We start from the raw sequence: 20,642 nt of genomic DNA, 5'->3' as shown, positions 1-20,642 counted from the left end.
TCCAATTTCCCTAGTAATGATTAGATCGATGATGAAATGGAAAATACTTACTACTGGTTAGAAACTTGAGAAAGGCCCTGAACCATTTACCAAACTTTGAAGACAGCAGAAAGTAAGACATCTGACTTTTTAACATCTATCAAAAGGGAAGCAAGTCACTGGAGAGAGAATATGTGGGCTCTCTCCTTTCTTAATCATAATTTTCTAGAGAAACAGAACCACTAAGACATGATTAAGCTAGGTCAAGTGCACCCAAAGGACTATCACCAGTCTTTCTCTGTCAGTCTGTCTGTCTGTCTCACACACACACACACACACACACACAAACACACGTATCACGTGGACTGCAATAACCCACACATGCACATACATACCCATCAACAGGACTGCCACCAGCCACACACATACACATTCACATGCATTCACAAACACACCATGTGGCTTCCCATCACAAACATACACCTGGAGTCATGTGTGTGCAGGAAGATTGCTACCAGTCCCCCACACACGTACACTCCAGAAGAGCTATGACCAGGCTCCCATACACACACATGCACAAACTGAGCAAGACTGTCCCCATATGCAAGGACGCACACACAGTACACAAATTGGACACATACACCCATAAGTGTATCTATGGTAGGGACGATCACCAACCTCACATGTATACACGCACACATACCGGGAGAAATGCCAGTCCAACACACACACGCACATATACAAACACCTACATACCAGGAGGACTGCCACTAGACACACACACACACACACACACACACACACACATACACACACACCAGAAAGACTGCTACTACATGCATACATACAAACATGTACCCACCAAGAGAACTGCCAGAAGCCACCCACTACACATGAACATACACATACCTGCCAGAATGTCACCACACACACACAGATATGTATCCACCAGGAGAACTTCCAACACACAGGTGTGCGTGGGTACTCACCAGGAAACACACACATATCAGGAAATGACACCATCCACACACACAAACGCACATACCCCCTGGGAAGATTGCCACTGTCCTCTTGGTGTGTGTTGTACCAGCCCTCCTGGTGTGCTCCTGTGTGTGGTGACAAAGCTCCTGGTGACTGTGTGTTTTGGGGGGAGTCCTCCTGGTGGGTACTTGCATATGTGGCTGGTGACAGTCCTCTCAGTGTGTGTGTGTGTGTGTGTGTGTGTGTGTGTGTGTGTGTGTGTGTGTGGTGGCAGTCTTTCTGATAGGCGTGTGTATCAGGGGTGGGTGGGGTGGTGTCTAGCTAGTGGTTGTTCTCTTGGGGTGTGAGTGTGTCTCTGTGTGTGTGCGTGTCTGCATGTGTGGCTGGTATGAAGCCTTCTGGTGGATTAGTGTGCGTGCATGTGTGTTAACAGAGCATCTTCCAAAAGCCATCAATGGAGCAGGGCTGGCAGCACGCTGCTACAGCTGATGGGGAGCCCCTTTGACAGCCTCAGGCTGAGAATTTAACTCGAGTCTCAGGCCAGTTACCACCACCACGTTGCCTACAGAGTGCACAATGGAGCCCCCAGGGGGATGATATCAGGCAGCTTTGAGAAGATGGGTACCAACCTGGAGTCACAGCTCAGCAAAGCTGCTGTGGCTACTGCTGCAGCTGAAGTTGACTTTGAATCCTTTGTCAGTCCTCCTGTCCTGTTCCACTAGCTTCAGACTCAAGGTGACTCATTGAGATGATTGCTTACAGAGCTTGATTCCTTTGCCTGAGACTCATTCGTCTTTCAGGTCAGGTCCTCTCCTTCTACGAAGATGCTTTCCGAAGTGACCTCACCCTGAAGTAAAGCAGCTGGCCTGCTCTGGTGGGCTGTTGTGCGCAGCCCCGCACAAATAGGACTACAAAGCCCATGCTGCAGAGGCCCTTGCAGAGGCAGGGAGAGACCAAGCTGCCTGGCTCAGCACCCGCCTCTTCCATCAGCAGGCTCCCAGGCAACACCAGCATTCAGGAATCCCAGAAACCAGGTATCAGTCTCAGTCTGGGAAGTGGCCACAACTCCCGCCCTGCTCTCTCTCTCTCTCTGCAGATTCCCCAAGATCCTCCAAGAGTCACAGAGTGGCTCTGTGCCATACTCCTCAGGAAGCACCAAGGTTCTGGCTCTGACAAGTCTGTAAGCCAAGCCAAGACACTTGCTGGGTGGCCCAGGTCCCTGGGGCAGGTGAAGAGAGAGAGCAGCTGCCATGGGAGCATGGCTAAAGGGCTTCGCTTCTGTCTGCAGTCAGCCCTGATGGAGGTGCGGGCGGCAAAGCAGCTCCAAATAAGAGGAGTTCCCAGGAGCTGATGCTGCAGGGTTCAAGAGGTGGCATCCAGAGCGATGGGCACTGGGGACACCCAGCAATCACCACCTAGGAGCACGGACCATGGCAAACCTCACCACACTCAGGGCCACGGCACGCCAGGGCGGCCAAGACCCCAGTGGTGTCACATACTCTAGCTGATCACTGTCCCATCGTGCAGAGCAGGGGAGTATCCCAGCATGTTCCCGCTGACCATGATCACCGTGGAAGAGCAGGGAGAAGACTCAAGTTTTTGAACATACCCTCAGTCCAGGATCCCTCTGCTCAAACACTATGTCCCTACGATCATGCATACTGACAAGGTCACTGGTTCAAAACCACCATCTGCTCCACAGGAGAGAGACGAGGCTTTTTTTTTCTGTGAGGAATTACCACACCAGAAGCCCACAAGAGCATGTTTATGCTTGCCTTTAGGACAGCGGTTCTCAACCTGTGGGTCACGACCCCTTTTGGGGTCGAATGACCCTTTCACAGGGGTCACCTGATTCATAGCAGTAGCAAAATGACAGTGATGAAGTAGCAACGAAAATAATTTTATGGTTGGGGGGTGGGGCGGTCACCACCACATGAGGAGCTATATTAAAAGGTTGTGGCATGAGAGAGGTTGAGAACCCCTGCTTTTGGGTCACTAAGAGTCAGAATCAACTCAATGACACGGGAGAAGAGCCCTGTAACTCTGTAAGGGAGTAGAAAGCCTCATCTTTCTTGGGTAGGGCAGCTGGTGGTCTCATCAGCAGCTGTCACCTTGAGGTTGGGGGAGAGACACAGTAGGCCTCTCTGCCCTGGGCAGCGCTGATCCTCCTGAGGCCTGGAGTCTTCATCTTCACTTTCCTCTGAGCCGTTTCTGCAAAGGCCCACCCACCTAAGGGGCAGCACGTAGCCACCAACTCAGTGCCTCCTGGGACCCCAAGTGGGGCCCTGAGGAAGGAGACCTTGCAGGGGTAGGCCGGCCCTTACAGGGAGATACCTGAAGGGGGTTGAGGGGGAGGTATGGAATCCTAGGCTCAGCAGGGGGGACCAGGTGGGTAGCTTGCAGAAAGGACCCTAGGCAGAGATCTGGATGTCCAGGCAGGGAGCCTTTTCCTGTCTCAAGGGCGCCAGAGCCTCTCACTGGTCTAAGGACCCCTCCTACCCTGTCCCACCAACTGCCCCGCACAGCCAGTGAGCTACTGGATGCCTTCTCTGTGGCCTTCGGCAACATGCATGCCAACGCTGCTGCCTCTGCTCCAAATGGCCCTCCTAGCCAGCCCCTCGAAGGCCTCCTTCCCAGCTCCTCTCTCTACCTCCCAACCTCCCACTCCGCAGATGAGACATTCACCCTGCTTGTTAGAGAGCATGCCTCCCCCCCCCCAGGTTCATTATTAACAGGAGCCCACAGATCCATCCCTCAGGTCAAGCTCACCTTCCCAGGCCTCAGCACCTCCCAGCCTGCCCCCCAGCAGCCTGCAGGCTGGTGAAGGAACAGACCAGACCAGGGAAGGGCCAGAGAGATGCCTGATAGCATCCCTGTGTGCCACAAAGGCAGTTGGGTGGGTGTTTTGGATCAGGAACTGGCATTGAAATGGCCCTCTACCCAAGGGCTTCCTGGGCTAACAGGGTTTCAGTCATTCCTGGCACAGACAGGTTTCCAGGGGACTCCTGCTGTGCTGAGTGCTTGTGACTTCCAAGTCACTGCAGTGACACAGCCCCTCCCCATGCCCACCCCCCGCCCACACACACACACACTGAGTGACTTCTATGTGCCAGGCGCCACACCAGATCAGCTGTTGCCCCCACCCCACAAGAGGAATGTTGAGTCAGTCTTTTCCGAGCTATAAGACCGATTACACAAGGCAGCAGAGAGACCCTGGAGTAAGACAGATGTCAGGGCACGTGGAGCTCTCTAAAGAATCAGGAAGCAGAAATAAAAAAGACAAAAACCCTCTTCCCAGAAACAGCCTTCCCCTGGACAGCACCCTAAATCAGAATGCGGAGCCTCCTAAACTGAGAGAATGCATTTCTGCTTGTTGAAACAAGCCTCTTACGCGGTCTCTGCTCTGGCAGTGACAGCGCCCCCAGACTGACCCTACCACGGAGGAACAGCCTTCCCATTTTATAGGTGTGGACACCGAGGCTTAGAAGCTCCACAGGGGGCTGGGCTGTCACGGAAAGCTGTGTTTCAAATGACTCTGGGCCCCAGCAAAAGCTAAGACACCTACCTGCTTGGCCGGGGGCCAAAGTGAGTGTTGGTTTGACACTAGCTCATTTGACACCAGAGAATAAAAATCAGTTTCAATTTTACTCTTCGTCCTTTTATATTAAGCACTCAGACCAGGATTTCGATCCGATGAGTGTTTCTAAGGCTCGGTGGGAGGAAGACGAGGCTTTCTACTCCAGTTAAGGGTGCCCATCTCAGAACCCCACCGAGACAGTTCTACCCCGGCCTGAGGTCACTATGAGTCCGAAGTGGCTCACTCACCAGCAGAAAGGTTTGGAGGAACCCTGGCAGGGGGTGGAGGGTGGGGGTGGTGCTGGCCATGAGTTGGACTGCAATAGCAAGGTCAGCCTTTTGAAGCCACCAACCCTTCCCCCTGAAAAAAGGAACTTTCTACTCCTGCAAAAAAATTACAGTCTCAGAAACTTGGGAGGTGACAGCTTTCTTTGACCTCCCAAGCCCCTTTTATAAAACTCAGCAAACGCTTAAACACCATTATGACCACGGGTCAATGGTCTCCCTCATCCAGATGATATGTCTCTGAAGTTATCTTGTCCTTGTCTCATTTAAGACTTAATAAATGTCCTTTTTAATTAAAAAAAAAAGTTTGGAAGTTATTAACTTATTACAGTTCTCTTTTTTTAAGAGGAAAAATAGCCATAGATCAACTTAATTCCATAAGGGACGTCAATGCTTAAGTTTCTGGTGGAAAATCTAAATTCAAAGTCCATGTTCTACCTCATAGGGGTCTCATCAGGCCTTGTCTCTGACTCTGTCGTCAACAGTGACTTCAGATGGATCGCTGGATTTTCTGTGTTTTAAGTCCTCATCAGTAAAATGCTGATGCGTCTTAAATCTACTTCGGGATCCTAGTACAATGAAGAAGGGAGGCGGAGGATCACTCCTGAAGGAGCATACAATCCCTGGGATGAGTGAGTGGAGTGAAACTGGAGAAAGTGATTAAAAGGGGTAGGAAAAAACTAGGCAAGAATTAACGAGATCGTGCTGCCATCTACTGGTTGGTTTTTGTATTTCAAGGTCAGTTTCAGGACGTCCATCTCATTTAGTCACTTGGCGGAGAAGGGTTTTTGCAGGCGGGACCTGACTGCCAGGAGCCAGTAGTGGTTATGTGTTGGGCTGCTAACCATAAGCCCGGGAGTTTGAAGTTTTCTACACGTTGCAGTCATGGAAATCTATAGGCAGTTCTACTCTAACTTATAGGTTCACTGAGTTAGACTCACTTGATGGTAGTAAAGTTTGACTTGGTTTATTATTGGCGGACCTGATATTTAAAATTTAACCTCCAAAACTGCTTAACACACAGAATCTCTGAGTCAATGCCAACTAACAGGCTGAGTATACCGACCCATAGGTTCCCAAGGCCGCAATCTTGGCAGAAACAGGTGACTACATCCTTCTCCCCTGGAGTGGTTGCCAAGTAGAACTACAGGTCCTTTTTGGTTTGCTGAGCACTTAACCTCGGCGCCCCTAGGGTACTTTCCCTCTACCTAACACATCTGTGTCCATTCTCCAGGAATTGATCTCTCCCGACATGTTCCCAAAGTCTCCTGACAAACCTGAGACAAGCTCTCACCAGCTTGGCCTCGAAGGAGCATTCTCCCTGTACTTCTGCCATGGGAGACGTGTTCTTTTGGCTGCCCATGGTACTTGCGATATTCTCCACCAGCACCATAATGTAAATGCACCAGCACCGTAATGCAAATGCACCAGCACGGTAATGCAAATGCACTGATTCTTCTTCAGTCTTCCTGGCCTTCACGGGCATAGGATGCAGTGAAACCACCCATGCACCCTAGTCCTCAAAGTAATATACTTGCTTCTCAACACTTTAAAGAGGTTCTATGCAGCAGATCTACCCAATGCAACATGTCATTTGATCTACTCTCTACTGCTTCCATGAGCATTGATTGTGCATCCAAGCCAGACAAATCCGTGACAACTTCAAAGTTTGTCTTCTGTTTTCTATTATTTTATTTTTTTTTGTTTTCTATTATTTTAGCTAGGGGTCCTGTTGTGAGGATTTGGGTTTCTTTACATGGAGTTGTAATCCACATGGAAGGTTTCCACCTTTGATCTTCCTCAGCTAGTGCTTCAAGTCCTCCTCACGTTCAGTCAGCAAGGTTGTACCATCTCCATATTGCAGGCTGTTAATAGGCCTTCCTCCAATGCCACATATTCTTCATATAATCCAGCTTCTCTGAATGAATATCTGCTCCACATACAGATGGAATACATATAGTGAGAAGTTACAGACCTGACTTTAAACCACACAATGTGTCCTTGTTCTGGTCGCACCACTCCCTCGTGATCCATGTACAGGAGCTGCACATGGTTACAGCCCAGGAGTATCCATCTTTGTCAAGGTTATCCATAGTTCGTTATGATCCACACAATCAAATGCCTGGCATAGTCAATTAAAACACACACACACACACATGTTTTCCCTAAATGTAGCTCTTAAGGGAGCAGAAAGCCTCATCTTTCTCCCGTGGAGCATCTGGTGGTTTCAAACTGCTGACCTTATGGTTAGCAGTCCAATACATAACCAGTACACCACCAGAGGTCCTCTGCCTAGCATAGAACCAGTAGAATTAGCAGTGCCTGACTGTCCATCAAAGATTACTAAACTTGCAAAAGTGTCCAGAAAATGATCCATAATATGGAAAATAATCAATCAAATCTCACTCATAACTCACATAGAAGCTAGACTTAGAAAACATAGACATTGGGAGGGGAAAATGAGGAGCTGATACCAAGTGGAAAGCAAATGTGTTGAGAATGATGAGGGCAACAGATGTACAAATGTGCTTGACACAATGGATGTATGTATGGATTGTGATAAGAGTTGTATGAGTCCCCAATAAAATGATTAAAAATTAAAAGAAAGCACAGGCATTAAAATAGTGTACATGTCCAAAATGCATTCATATATTCAAAGTAGATATTTGGATGATGATTTTGAAGAGTATACTTCTAGAATTGAACACTTCAAAGTGTAAAGTAAGATCAAACATTACAGAGGAAAACACTGAGGTTTGAAGATATAACAATAGAACCCAAGAAAATTGAAATTCTGAAATATCCTTGTGAACATTTACTGATCAGTATTTGAAATGTGATCCATTTCAGCAGATAATGTAGTATTTTGGCATTGTAATTTTAATACTCCAAATGACAAATTATTTTGATCTTACTTCCATGGTTTTAAGTACCATCTGCATATTTTCTATTATGAAGTATTCTATATCAGTCTATGATATCAGGCAAGAAAAAAATGATAGAAAACATCCAGATTGGAAAGAGAGATTTGAAAACTGTGGATATTCTCAGATAACAAGATAATCTATGTGGAAAATTCAAGAGAATCTACAAAACGTGACTAAGAGCAATAAGTAAATTTGGCAAGTCCCAATGACACAGTGGTGTCTGCACTGGGCTACGAGCCAAAAGATTGTCTATTGGAACCTACTTGGCAACATTGTATGAGAAAGACTCAGTGAGTGGTCATTTTGCACAAAAGCAGTCCTCAGGAAACTCCTGAGGGAAATTTCCCCTCTGTCACGTGGAGTTCCTATGAAGTGGAACGAACTCAAGAACACCCAAACAACAACAGCAGGGTTGCAGAATATAAGGTCGCTATAAAGGTAATTAACAGTGACAACTCATCAACAACCTGAGGTATGCCGATATGCTTATGACACTACCTTGCTTGCTGGCAGGAAAGAGAACTTGAAGCACTTATTGTTGAAGATTAAAGCCTTTAGTATGGATTACACCGCAGCATAGAGAAAACAGAACTTTCATAACTGGGCCAATAAATAGTATCATGATAAATGGATAAGAAATTTAAGTTGTCAAAGATTTCATTTTACTTGAATACACAATCGACACTCTTGGCAGCAGCAATCAAGAAATCAATGCATTGCATTGATAAATCTACTTCAAAAGATCTCTTTAAAATGTTATGAGAAATATGTCGCTTGGAAAGTGACATCTGACCCAACCCATAGGATTGTCAACAAGCTCATCTGCATGTGAAGCTGGACAATTAATAAGGAAGATCAAAGACTAATTCCTGTGTTTGGAATATGGTGTTGGCTGGTGAAGAATATTACCAATACCATGGACTGTCCGCAGAATGAATAGATCTGTTTTGGGAGAAGTTCAATGAATTGTCCTTGGAAGTGAGACTTCACCACCGTGTGACACACACACACACACACACACACACACACACACACACACAACTTTGGACATGTTCTCAGGAGGGATCAGCCCCTGGAGAAAGACATAATGTTTAATGTATGGTCACCAAAGAAGAGGAACTACCTCAGCGAGATGATGGGCTCAAATATAATAATCGTGAGAGTGGCCAAGGGCTGAGCAATATTTTATTCTATTGTAAATATGGTTGCTATGAGCAGAAACCAATTCAACTGGTACCTAACAACAACAACATAGAGGCATGAGTACCTTACTGTCAATGAACACTATGAAATTAAACATTAAAAATATAACAGTGGGAGACATTGGACAGTATAAGATATGACCAAATAATAATTCATAAATTATCAAGGATCCATGAGGGAGGAGGAGCAGGGAGGGAGGGGGGAAATTGAGGAGCTGATGCCAGAGGTTTAAATGGAGAGCAAGTGTTTTTTTTGTTTGTTTGTTTTTTAATTTAATAAATCTTTTTATTGGTGCTCATACAACTCATCACAATCCATACATATATTCATTGCCCTCGTCATTCTCAAAATTCGCCTTCCACTTGGGTTCCTGGAATCAGCTCGTTTTCCTTTTTTTCCCCTCCTCCTCCCTCCCCACTCCCCCCTTCCCCCTGTGCCCTTAATAGTTTATAAATAATGATTTTATCTTATCTTACACTGCTCGGCATCTCCCCTCACCCACCTTCCCATTGCCCATCTCCCAGAGAGGAGGTTACACATAGATCCCAAGATTGGTCCTCCCTTTCTACACCCCCTTCCCTCCTGGTGTCACCACTCCCACCGCTGGTCCTGAGAGGTTCATCCGTCCTAGATTCCCTGTGTTTCCAGATCCCTACTGCACCACTGTGCATCCTCTGGCCTAACCAGTTCCGCAGGGTAGAATTGGGATCATGATCATTGGAAGGGGAGGAAGCGTTCAAAAACTAGAGGCAGGTTTTGAGTTTCATTGTTGCTACACTGAACCCTGAGTGACTCATCTCCTCCCCACTACCCCTCTGCAAGGGATGTCCAGCTATCTACAGATGGGCGTTGGGTCCCCATCACGCACTCCCCCTCATTCAGGGTGATGTGATTTTCCCCCCAGACCTGGTCCCCTCTGTCCTTCACGATCACACATGTTGGTGTGCTGCTTCCATGTGGGCTTTGTTGCTTCTGGGCTAGATGGCCACTTGTTTACTTTCAAGCCTTTAAGTCCCCGGAAGCTATAGCTCTCAATAGCCGGGCACCATCAGCCTTCTTCACCACACTTGCTTATGCACACATTCGTCTTCAGTGTTTATGTGAGGAAGGTGATCACACAACGATGGTTTTTGTTCCTTGGTGTCTGCTACCTGGTCCGTTCAACACCTTGTATTCGCTTAGGTTGTGTACTTCTCCTCTGTGGGCTTTGTTGATTCTGAGCTAGGTGGTCACTTGTTTGCCTTCAAGCCTTTAAGACCCCAGATGCTATATCTTTTTGATAGCCGGGCACCATCAGCTTTCTTCACCACGTTTGCTTATACTCACATCTGTCTTCAGTGATCATGTCCGGAAGGTGGGTATCATAGAATGACTGTTTAGCTGGGCAAGGTGCTATTGTATTGAGGAAGTGTGCGTGAGAAGGCCCAATGTCCACCTACTACCCTACTACTGAACCTATAAATATATGCCCATAGGTCTATTTCCCCCATAATCATAAATATATTTACATATGTACATGTCTATATTTAGGCTTCTCTGTATGCCGTTTGCCTCCTACTCCTTTCCTCTATTTCCTTACGCTTTCCTCCTCTCCCACTACCATGTTCAGCCTTCATTCTGGTTTCAGTAATTCCTCTCAGTTACCTTGCCCTTGGTCACTCCCTACCAGTCCTCCCATCCCCTCCCTCCACTGGTTTTGAAGCACTCATTGTTCCCTTGTCCCTGTGTTGGCCAACACCTCCTCCCTTACCCTACCTCCCACACTGAGAGAAAATGTTTTGAGAATGATGAGGGCAATGAATGTACAAATGTGCTTTACACAATTGATGTATGTATGGATTGTGATAAGAGCTATATATGCCCCTAATAAAATGATTAAAATATATATAATAGTATAATTTACAGTAGCATTAAAATGGGTAGTATTTAAATATAATCTACAGAAGATGTACACACTGGAAAATATAAGAGGTTGCTGAAAAATTTAAAGAATACTTACATAATTAGAGAAATATATTTCACTAATGGGTTGAACAGATCACTATTTTTAATATGGAATAAAAATTAAAATTCCAACAGATTACTTTAGAAACTGACAAACTAATTTAAAATTAATATGGAAATACAAAGGCTTAAAAAAAAGCAAAACAGGATTGAAAACTAAGGGGAAAAGCTAAAGAGCTACCACAATCTGTTTTCAATATTTATCTTAAAACCTCATTATTCAAAATAGTCTAGTATCATGTAAGAATAGTCAAATAACTCAATGGAATGGTGCAGAGATTAGAAATAAATTCAAACACTGAAAGGTATTTCAAATAGCCTATAGAAAAATGGAGTGAAAAGGTAATGAAGCTTTTCAATGAACTTTTTGAATCCCCCTTGTCTCTGAACGATTATTGATACAGATCTACAGATAATACAGGGAAGGCAGAAGAATAGTCTTTCTATCAAATAGTGCTGAAATAAGTGTGTAGAAATAGTAATAATAGTAATTTCTATCAAAGACTCATACTATATAGCAAAAAAAGAAAACATAGATTTTGGTGTGAAACTTACAACTACAAAAACAGAAAAAGCAAGCAAGCAAGGAAGACTTTCTCTTCACCTTGGGTTAAACACACTCCTGATAAAAACCACCCACAAAAATTTCACAGTGAATTTCATCAAAATTAATTTTTGTTTCTCTGAGAATACTCTTCAAATAATGAAGACAGTCCATTTAATGAGCCAAATTCTTTTCTAAAATGGGAGTAACCATACCAGGAGGGTAGGATGAGGGTAAGGGTAGAAGGGGAGGAAGGGGGATCTGATCACAATGATTGACTCATAATCGCTTTCCCAAGGGGATGAAGAATAGAAATGTAGGTGAAGAGAGAGAATGGTTTGTGTGAGATATAGAACAATAATAATTTATAGTTTATCAAGGGATCACAAGGGTGGGGGTGGGGGAGGGAAAAGAGGAGCTGATAACAAGAGCTTGAATAGAAATAAATATTTAGAAAACGATGATGGCAACCTACTATGTGCAAACATACTTGATACAATTGGTGCATGGAATGCTATAAGAGCTGTAAGAGACCCCATAAAGTGATTTTTAAACAATTCTAACCACACGTTTGAATAAGGACTTTTGTCCACAACTCTCAAAACTTAAAAACAAAATATATTCAACTTAAAAAGTTCAAATGATTTGAAAAGGTACCTTATAAAAGAAAATGACATGAAAAATAAAGAAGAGGAAAATGACATGGAAGTTTATTCCCTACCCAACAGACGAAAACCTGCCTTGTCTGTGCAGTGACAAGGCAGGCTTTCGTTTGTTGGTAGGGATTTAAGCTTGGAGGAACTGGTCCGGGAAGCTTCCCCTGGCACCAACCTGAGTGCTTAGGGTAAACAGAGCCCAGCGAATGAGAGCTTGACCTGAGTGCAGCATCACCTCATGGATTGAGGCTCAAGGTGGAACTGTACGTGCATAGACTTCTCATAACTACAGGGTCCAGAGTGCTGTGCCATTGGAACATTAATGACATTACAAATGAAATTACCTTATACCCCAGGAGATGTTTGACAAGGTTTTACTTTTCTGCCTCAATGGGTTTTTATTTTCCTGGCTTTAGTTCGTTGGTTTTTGTTTGTTTGTTTGTCTTTTGTTGTCTGCTAGGTGGTCATTTGCTGTTGTTGGGGTAGTTGGTCTTATGTGATTTTCAATTAGTCATAATATGACTGCCAAAGCAAATCTGAGATATTAATTTCCCAGGGACAAGGAGATGGATTCTGCGCCCCCACTGAACTCTAGTCCCAATCCAAGACTAGTTAGCTCTGATCACAGGGCCCTGCTTGATACTACCTGTCAAGACATGATCACTGAAGATAAGGGTGCTACAGCAAAGTATGGTGAAGAAAGCAGATGGAACCTGGCTATCAATCAAAATAGTGCATGGGGTCTTAAAGGCTTGTATTCAAACAAACAGCCATCTAAATGAGACATCAACCAAGTCCACATGCAAGAAGCACACCAGCTTGTATGATCCAAAGACAACAATAACAAAATTCAAATATGACAAAGGACAAAGTGTCTGAGCCTAAATTGTGAACACCCAATTTGCAGAAGGCTATGGAGGAGAGTGGGGGCCGAAAACCCATCTGCAGAGTATCTAGTGTCGCTTGCAGAAACCCATTTGCCTTAGTCAAGGGTCTTGTACAGCTTTACTATCAGATAGAGATCATTGTAATCATGATTATATTCTATCAAACTTGATATTTGGTCAGTTGACCTCTCTCTTCACCCAACTTGAAGAAGCACACAAGCCTGTGTGATCATGAGGTGTTGATGGGATCAGGTATCAAAGACCCAGAACAAAAAATCATATCAATGTGAATGAGGGACAGTGCAGAGTAGAGACCCAAAGCCCATCTGTAGACAATTGGATATCTCCTTACAGAAGGGTGGCAAGAAAGAGATGAGCCAATCAGGGTGGAGTACAGCACCGATGAAACATACAACTTTCCTCTAGTTCTTTAATGCTTCCTCCGCGCCAACTATCATGACTCCAATTCTACCTTACAAATGTGACTAGACCAGAGCATGTACACTGGTACAGTTAAGAGCTGGAAACACAGGAAATCCAGGACAGATAAACTCCTCATGACCAATAACGAGATTACTGATACCAGGAGGATAAGGGAAAGGTGGGGGGAGAGAGGGGAAACTGATCACAATGATCTACATATAACCCCCTCCCTGGGGGACGACAAATGGAAAGGTGGGTGAAGGGACATATCAGTTAGTGGAAGGCATGGAAAAACAGTAATAATGTATAAATTTTCAAGGGTTTGTGAGGGAGGGAGGATGGTAGAGGGAGGGGAAAAATGAGGAGCTGATACCAAGGGCTCAAGTAGAAAGAAAATGTTTTGGAAATGATGATGGCAACTGTATTAGCCAGGGTGCTTTAGGGAAACAAATCCACAGAAACTCATGTATAACAGAGAGTTTTATAGAAAGGGCAAGTGCACATCAAGAAAACACCCCAACCCAGTGCTGCCCAAGTTCACAAGTCCAACATTAACCCAGATGTCTGACTCCAACCCACAAAGTACTCTTCCTTCTCACAAAACAGACGCAATGATACCAACTGCAGGAGGAAAGCTGAATCAGTGAACGTGTGAGCATCTCAGCGCTGGCAGGGGTCCCCACACGGCTGCTCCAGCAACCAGGGCTGCATCAGGGTAGGTCCATGTGGCTTCTCCTCAGGGATGTCTTGCAGGAAGTGAGCCTTGCAGACTGAAGCAAGGAACTGACTAAGGCAGCTGCACCCTGGTCCAACCATCACAAAGCAAGAGACCCGAGAACTAGAAAGGCAAGGCTCACCGAGTCATTTATCCCTCCGCCCTTCAATTAACCTCACATGTGTTTATCGGCCAGGTTGGCACAATTAACTACCTCAGCAACGAATGTACAAATGTGTTTGACACAATGTATGTATGTGATAAGAGCTGTAAGAGCCCCCCCCAATAAAATGATTTTAAAAAAACTGTTGAGCAATTCAGACCAAAGTCAAAGAAATGGTTTGAACAGAAAGAGTGCGTTTATTGAAAGAGGATACTTTGGAAAAGAAATCCAAAGGGCCTGTAGCTAGTCTAATAACCCTGGCAGTAGATGTAATTAGGTCAAAATCTTATCATTTTTATCTCCTCTTGACACATTTTAAAGCTGTTTCTGTTTAAAAAACAAAATGAAGGGGAAATAATAGATTAAGCCTGTGGTGAATCCCTTCCGACCATAGAGCAGGGATGTGAATAGTCTTGCTTTCCTGAGAACGTATTGGAAAGTGGATTATTGGAGGTGGTTAGGTTATAATTCAACACCTTATCATTTGATCTCATTTTTAATCAATTTTAAATTTGTTATAGTTTTTAATATTTTATTTTTTCTAGTTGAGGTTTTTCTATTTTATTTTGTTATGGTAAGCTTTTTTTGGTAATGCTTTTCTGTATATGACGTCCAGGTTAGGTAAATATGTCGCGATAGGAATTAGGATTAAGCCAGGGGGATTGGTGGGGATACATGGGAATCAACTAATGATGAGTGCAAGAACAAAGAAAACTTTCTAAAATGGATAGTAGTAATGATTGTACAATTTTTCTCAATGTGATTCAACTATTGATTGAAGTATATGCCGGTAAAACCTCCAATTGTGGATTATATGTCATTAAAACTGTTAAAACTAAATTATATATAAAAAATAAAATAAAAAACCTGGCAAAACCTAAAGCTGGACCTTCTATTCAGCTCATGGAGGACCTCCCCACCTGAAATAGTTAATTTATTGTGCCAGCTGGGCCGATAAACACAAGTGGGATTAATTGAAGGGCAGAGAGATAAATGGCTCATTGAACCTCGCCTTTCTTCTCTCGCTCACTCTTTGATCATCAGACCAGTGTGCGGCTGCCTTGCTTGTTCTGCGCCTCAATTTACAGGCTACACTAACTCTGGGATGCCTAGCCTGTAAACTGTGTCACTGTAAATGGAGGTCCCTTAAAGTTAAGACCACACAATTAGAATGTACATCTTTGGAGCTGGGGACTGATGGTTGGTGACCTGACTGACGGTTGGTGACCTGCCTTGCTGTTTGCTACCTGTGCTGATATAGCCTGGCTCTCTCTACAGAGGACTAACTGGTGGCCCTCGAGACTTAAAGGACTGCCAGTGTCTCACAACTCTCTCACAGGAGTGAGTTGCACTGAGCCATTTGGTCTGCTTTATAATTTAACTGTTCATTTCTTGTATTATATATCTATCTGTATATAATGTAACAGTTCATTTCTTGTGTTATATATCTTTATCTATCTATCTATCTATCTATAATTACTAGCAATCTGGTTTTGTCTCTCTAGAGAACCCTGTCTAACACTCGACCATAGGCTGGCTTTCTGGTGGGTCTTCTGCTATTGGCTGCTCCCCTGTAGTGTCCCTCCCTTTTTTTGGCATGTGCATCCCAGCACCCCAGACTTGATGCTGTCCTCTGCTCTTAGACCCCAAACTCAAAATTCTATTCAGTCATTGTGTGCACCTCCTGACTTTCTTCCCCTCACCATTTCATCATCTCCACATTTTCTGGTTTCTCTCCTCCATTGATAAGGGAATGTGTTTTATTCTGTCTTTCCTCTTTCTTTGTGCTAGACGGGTTTTCCCCTCTATTTGGGTTCAGATTCCCACCACATTCCTTCCATTATCACCTCATCTCCCCTTGCCACCTTCTGACTAGCTCACACCACTACACATGTATTTAAGTGCATAAAATGTACACCAATGTTCATTATGACACATTCAGAATAGCTAAAAATCACAACTTCAATGTCCATCAATGAATGGATGAATAAATAATGGTACACATAGGATGGAATACTGCTCAGCCAAAAAGAGAAATGAAATCTTTACATCCATGTTCTACAAACATGGATGAACCTTGAAATTATTATGTTGCATGAAATAAGTCAAAAACACACACACACACAACATATGCACTCACGTCCATGAAATGACAAGAATAGACCCATGATAGAGACTAAAATTTATTAGTAATGGAGAGAGAGAGAGGAATAGGGAGGGCCACTTTTGGGGAAGCAGTAGTTTTGAGATATAGTGACAGGGAATTTGGGATTGATTCAAGGTTATGACTACATGGTATAATTAATAAAATGTATATCATTAAGTTATATTTCTGGAATAGGTTCACTAGGAAAATGCTGTGTCCTATTTTTACAGCCACAGAAAGAGAGAGGGAGATAACAAACAGCTACTGATGCTGCCAAAATACCACCAAACACCTCATGGGATTTGTTTTCTTGGTTTAGAGATTTAGGGTCACGATGTCATGGGATATCCAGTTAATTGTTCTACTATGGTTTTTAGTGCTTCTGCTGTACTTCCCAGCTCACTGAATAGTTCCGAAGGTCTTAAAAGATGGCAAGCAGCCCTGTAAGGTCCAATAATTAAACCATGTTTACCAGAGAAGAGTCAAAAATCAGAGGAATAATTGAATGTATATCTAATTGTTGCCATGACTGACTGTCTTCTCTTCAATGAAAGCGTAAGAACTGGATCATGTCAGGCTCCCTTGACTAAATGGTTTGATTGCCGACCCTTTAGAAAATCCTTGATCAATGTTACAAAGTAGAATAGAATCTCAGATGATCATGGAATCAAACCTTCCTTAAGCCACTGACTTTGGATACCCCCAAAAATAATTTTCCTGAGATAACCTTGAAACCTTAAACTAAAACGAACCCCTGGGGTCATCTTTAAACCATACTTTAGTTTGATTAGTAAAGAATGTCTTCCCTGAGCATTGTTCTCTTTTAAGAACTAGCTGCGGTAGCTGCAGCATCTGTTGTCAATTTGAGAGTATTAGGAGTGAAGGGGTGGAGTCTAGCCCATCAAATAGGTCATAGCTTAATGACCTCATTTGGGGGCGGTAAGTCAATAAACAATTCACTGGAGGCAGAACACATGCTCACTCCCTACGAGACATTCTTGTTGACAAGCCACATGGAGACAGACTGATGGTAGTCGGAGCCTCAGAGCTGAAGGAACCACGTGGAAATTCCTGTCAGCACTGAGCTGTCTCTACCGCCACTGGCTCCACAAGACATTCCCCCACTGGCCTGTGATCTTCCTGCATTCAGTGTCATTGCATGCATTGTGTGAGTCTGAAGAGGAATTTATAGACTGGTACTGGACATATGGGCTACTATTGGATTTATGGACTTGGAATAGACTGGGATGGCATGCTTTTTAAAAAATATTTTATTGGGATCACTTACATATATTATAACATTCCATCAATCACATAAAACAGTATTGTACAATTGCTACCACAGTCAGTTTCAAAACATTTTCTTTCTTTTTTTTACATAGATGGCATATACTATTTTAAAAATACCATTAAACAATGTATTATTTAAGGTTAAGTATAATATGAGGGGATATTTTTAAGTGTAGAAAAAATGAATTAAAATATAATGGCATCTTGCCACTTTCCCCCACTTCTTTTTTTTTAAATCATTTTATTAGGGACTCATACACCACCCATCTTGATCCATACATACATCAATTGTGTAAAGCACATTTGTACATTCGTTGCCCTCACCATTCTCAAAGCTTTTGCTCTCCACCCAAGCCCCTAGAATCAGGTCCTCATTTTTCCCCTCCCTCCCCACTCCCCCCTCCCTCATGAACCCTTGATAATTTTTAAATTATTATTTTGTCATATCTGGCTCTGTCCCACATCTCCCTTCCCCCACTTTTCTGTTTTATGTCCCCCACATCTCCCTTCCCCCACTTTTCTGTTGTTTGTCCCCCAGGAAGGAGGTCAAATGCAGGTCCTTGAAGTAGGTTCCCCCTTTCCAACCCACCCTCCCTATGCCCTCCCAGTATCGCCACTCACACCACTGGCCCTGAGGGGATCATCTGCCCTGGCTTCCCTGTGTTTCCAGTTCTCATCTGTACCAGTGTACATCCTCTGGTCTAGTCAGGCTTGCAAGTAGGATTCGGATCATGACAGTGGGGGCGGGGGGTGGGTTGGGAGGAAGCATTTAGGAACTAACTACAGGACAGTTGTATTTTTTATCGTTGCTATGTGGCACCCTGTCTTGTCTCCTCCCCAAGACCCTTCTGTAAGGGGATATCCAGTGGCCTACAAATGGGTTTTGGGTCTCTACTCCGTACTCCCCCGCTCATTCACTATGGTAAGATTTTTGATCTGATGATGCCTGATACTTGATCCCTTGACACCTTGTGATTGCACAGGCTGGTGTGCTTCTTCCATGTGGGCTTTGTTGCTTCTGAGCTAGATGGCTGCTTGTTTACCTTCAAGCCTTTAAGACACCAGACACTATATCTTTTGATAGCCCGGCACCATCAGCTTTCTTCACCACATTTGCTTATGCACCCATTTGTCTTCAGTGATCATATCAGGGAGGTGAGCACAAAATGATACATTTTTTTTGTTCTTTGATGCCTGATAACTGATTGCTTCAGTACCTCTTGGCCACACAGGCTGGTGTGTTTCTTCCATGTGGGCTTTATTGTTTATGTGCCTTTTTTTTTCTTTACATAGTATACAGTTTCATTTAATTCATGGTCTCTGGGTTACACTATATATATGAACAGCAGCGCTATACTGCTGATGATATTAGAGAAATAGATGATCAGGCTGTTTTCTCTAGCGTCTTCTTCTTTTAAAAAAATCATTTTATTAGGGGCACATACACCTCTTATCACAATCTATACATATATCAGTTATGTAAAGCACATTTGTGCATTGATTGCCCTCATCATTCTCAAAACATTTGCTCTCCACTTAAGTCTCTGGTATCAGCTCCTCATTTTCCTCCTCCCTCCCCGCTCCCCACTCCCTCATGAACCCTAGATAGTTTATGTTATTATTTTGTCATATCTTACACTGTCTGACATCTTTCTTCATCCACTTTTCTGTTGTCCAGCCCCAGGGAGGAGGTTATATGTAGGTCCCTGTAATTGGTTCCCCTTTTCCACCCCACCCTACCTCAATCCTCCCAGTATCGCCACTTTCACCACTGGTCCAGACAAGATCATCCATCCTGGATTCCCTGTGTTTCCAGTTCCTATCTGTACCAGTGTACATTCTCTGGTCTAGCCAGATTTGTAAGGTAGAATTGGGATCATGATAGTAGGGGGGAGTGGGGTGGAGGAAGCATTTAGGAACTAGAAGAAAATTGTATGTTTCATCATTGTTACACTGTGCCCTGACTGGCTCATCTCGTCCCCGTGACCCTTCTGTAATGGGATGTCCAATTGACTATAGGTGGGCTTTGGGTCTCCACTCCACACTCCCCTCATTCACATTGCTATGTTTGTTTGTTTTTTCTGTTGATGCCTGATACCTGATCCCTTTGACACCTCGTGATCATACAGACTGTTGTGCTTCTTCCATGGGTGTTGCTTCTGAGCTAGATGGCCACTTGTTTACCTTCAAGCCATTAAGACCCCAGATGCTATAACTTTTGATAGCCAGGCACCATCAGCTTTCATCACCACATTTGCTTATGAACCCGCTTTGTCTTCAGCGATTGTGTCAGGAAGGTTAGCATCATGGAACTGGCAAGCTTTATTAATGTACTATTGCTCTTGTATATCAAGCTCTTTCTTATACACACATGAGTGTCTATGAATTTGTTTCTCTAGTCAACTCAGAATAACACATATCTATATGAGGCCAAATTGCAACTTGATAGGTTTAAATGAAAATCTTAGGGGATGTATAGGGGGAGGGGATTTCAGGAGCGGACAATGAATGGGGGTGGTGAGCACTGCAGCTCAGGGGGGTTGCACGGCTCATTTTGGAGGGGATTTGATCATGGGGATGGGGAGAAAGAAAGAGGATGTTCTGAAATCGATTGTGATGATGATTGCGCAGTTCTGGATATGATTGAACTGAACTGTGTGATGTGTGGATTGAGTGCCAATAAAACAGCTGTAAAAAAGGCTTAGGGGGCAGTGAGTTTATATTATTATAATTTGAAAATGAATAGCAAGAATGGTGACACAATTTGAAGAATGTAACCAATGCTACTGACATTGAATTGGTTTATGTTTTGCTATGCATAGTTTTCAAGAAAAAAACTATTTAAAAATAGATCAAATTGCAA

The sequence above is a fragment of the Tenrec ecaudatus genome, chromosome 6 (genome assembly GCF_050624435.1).
Source record: "Tenrec ecaudatus isolate mTenEca1 chromosome 6, mTenEca1.hap1, whole genome shotgun sequence".
NCBI classification, from domain to species: domain Eukaryota; kingdom Metazoa; phylum Chordata; class Mammalia; order Afrosoricida; family Tenrecidae; genus Tenrec; species Tenrec ecaudatus.
The sequence above is the reverse complement of the archived record's forward strand: the minus strand, read 5'-3'. Positions refer to the sequence as shown.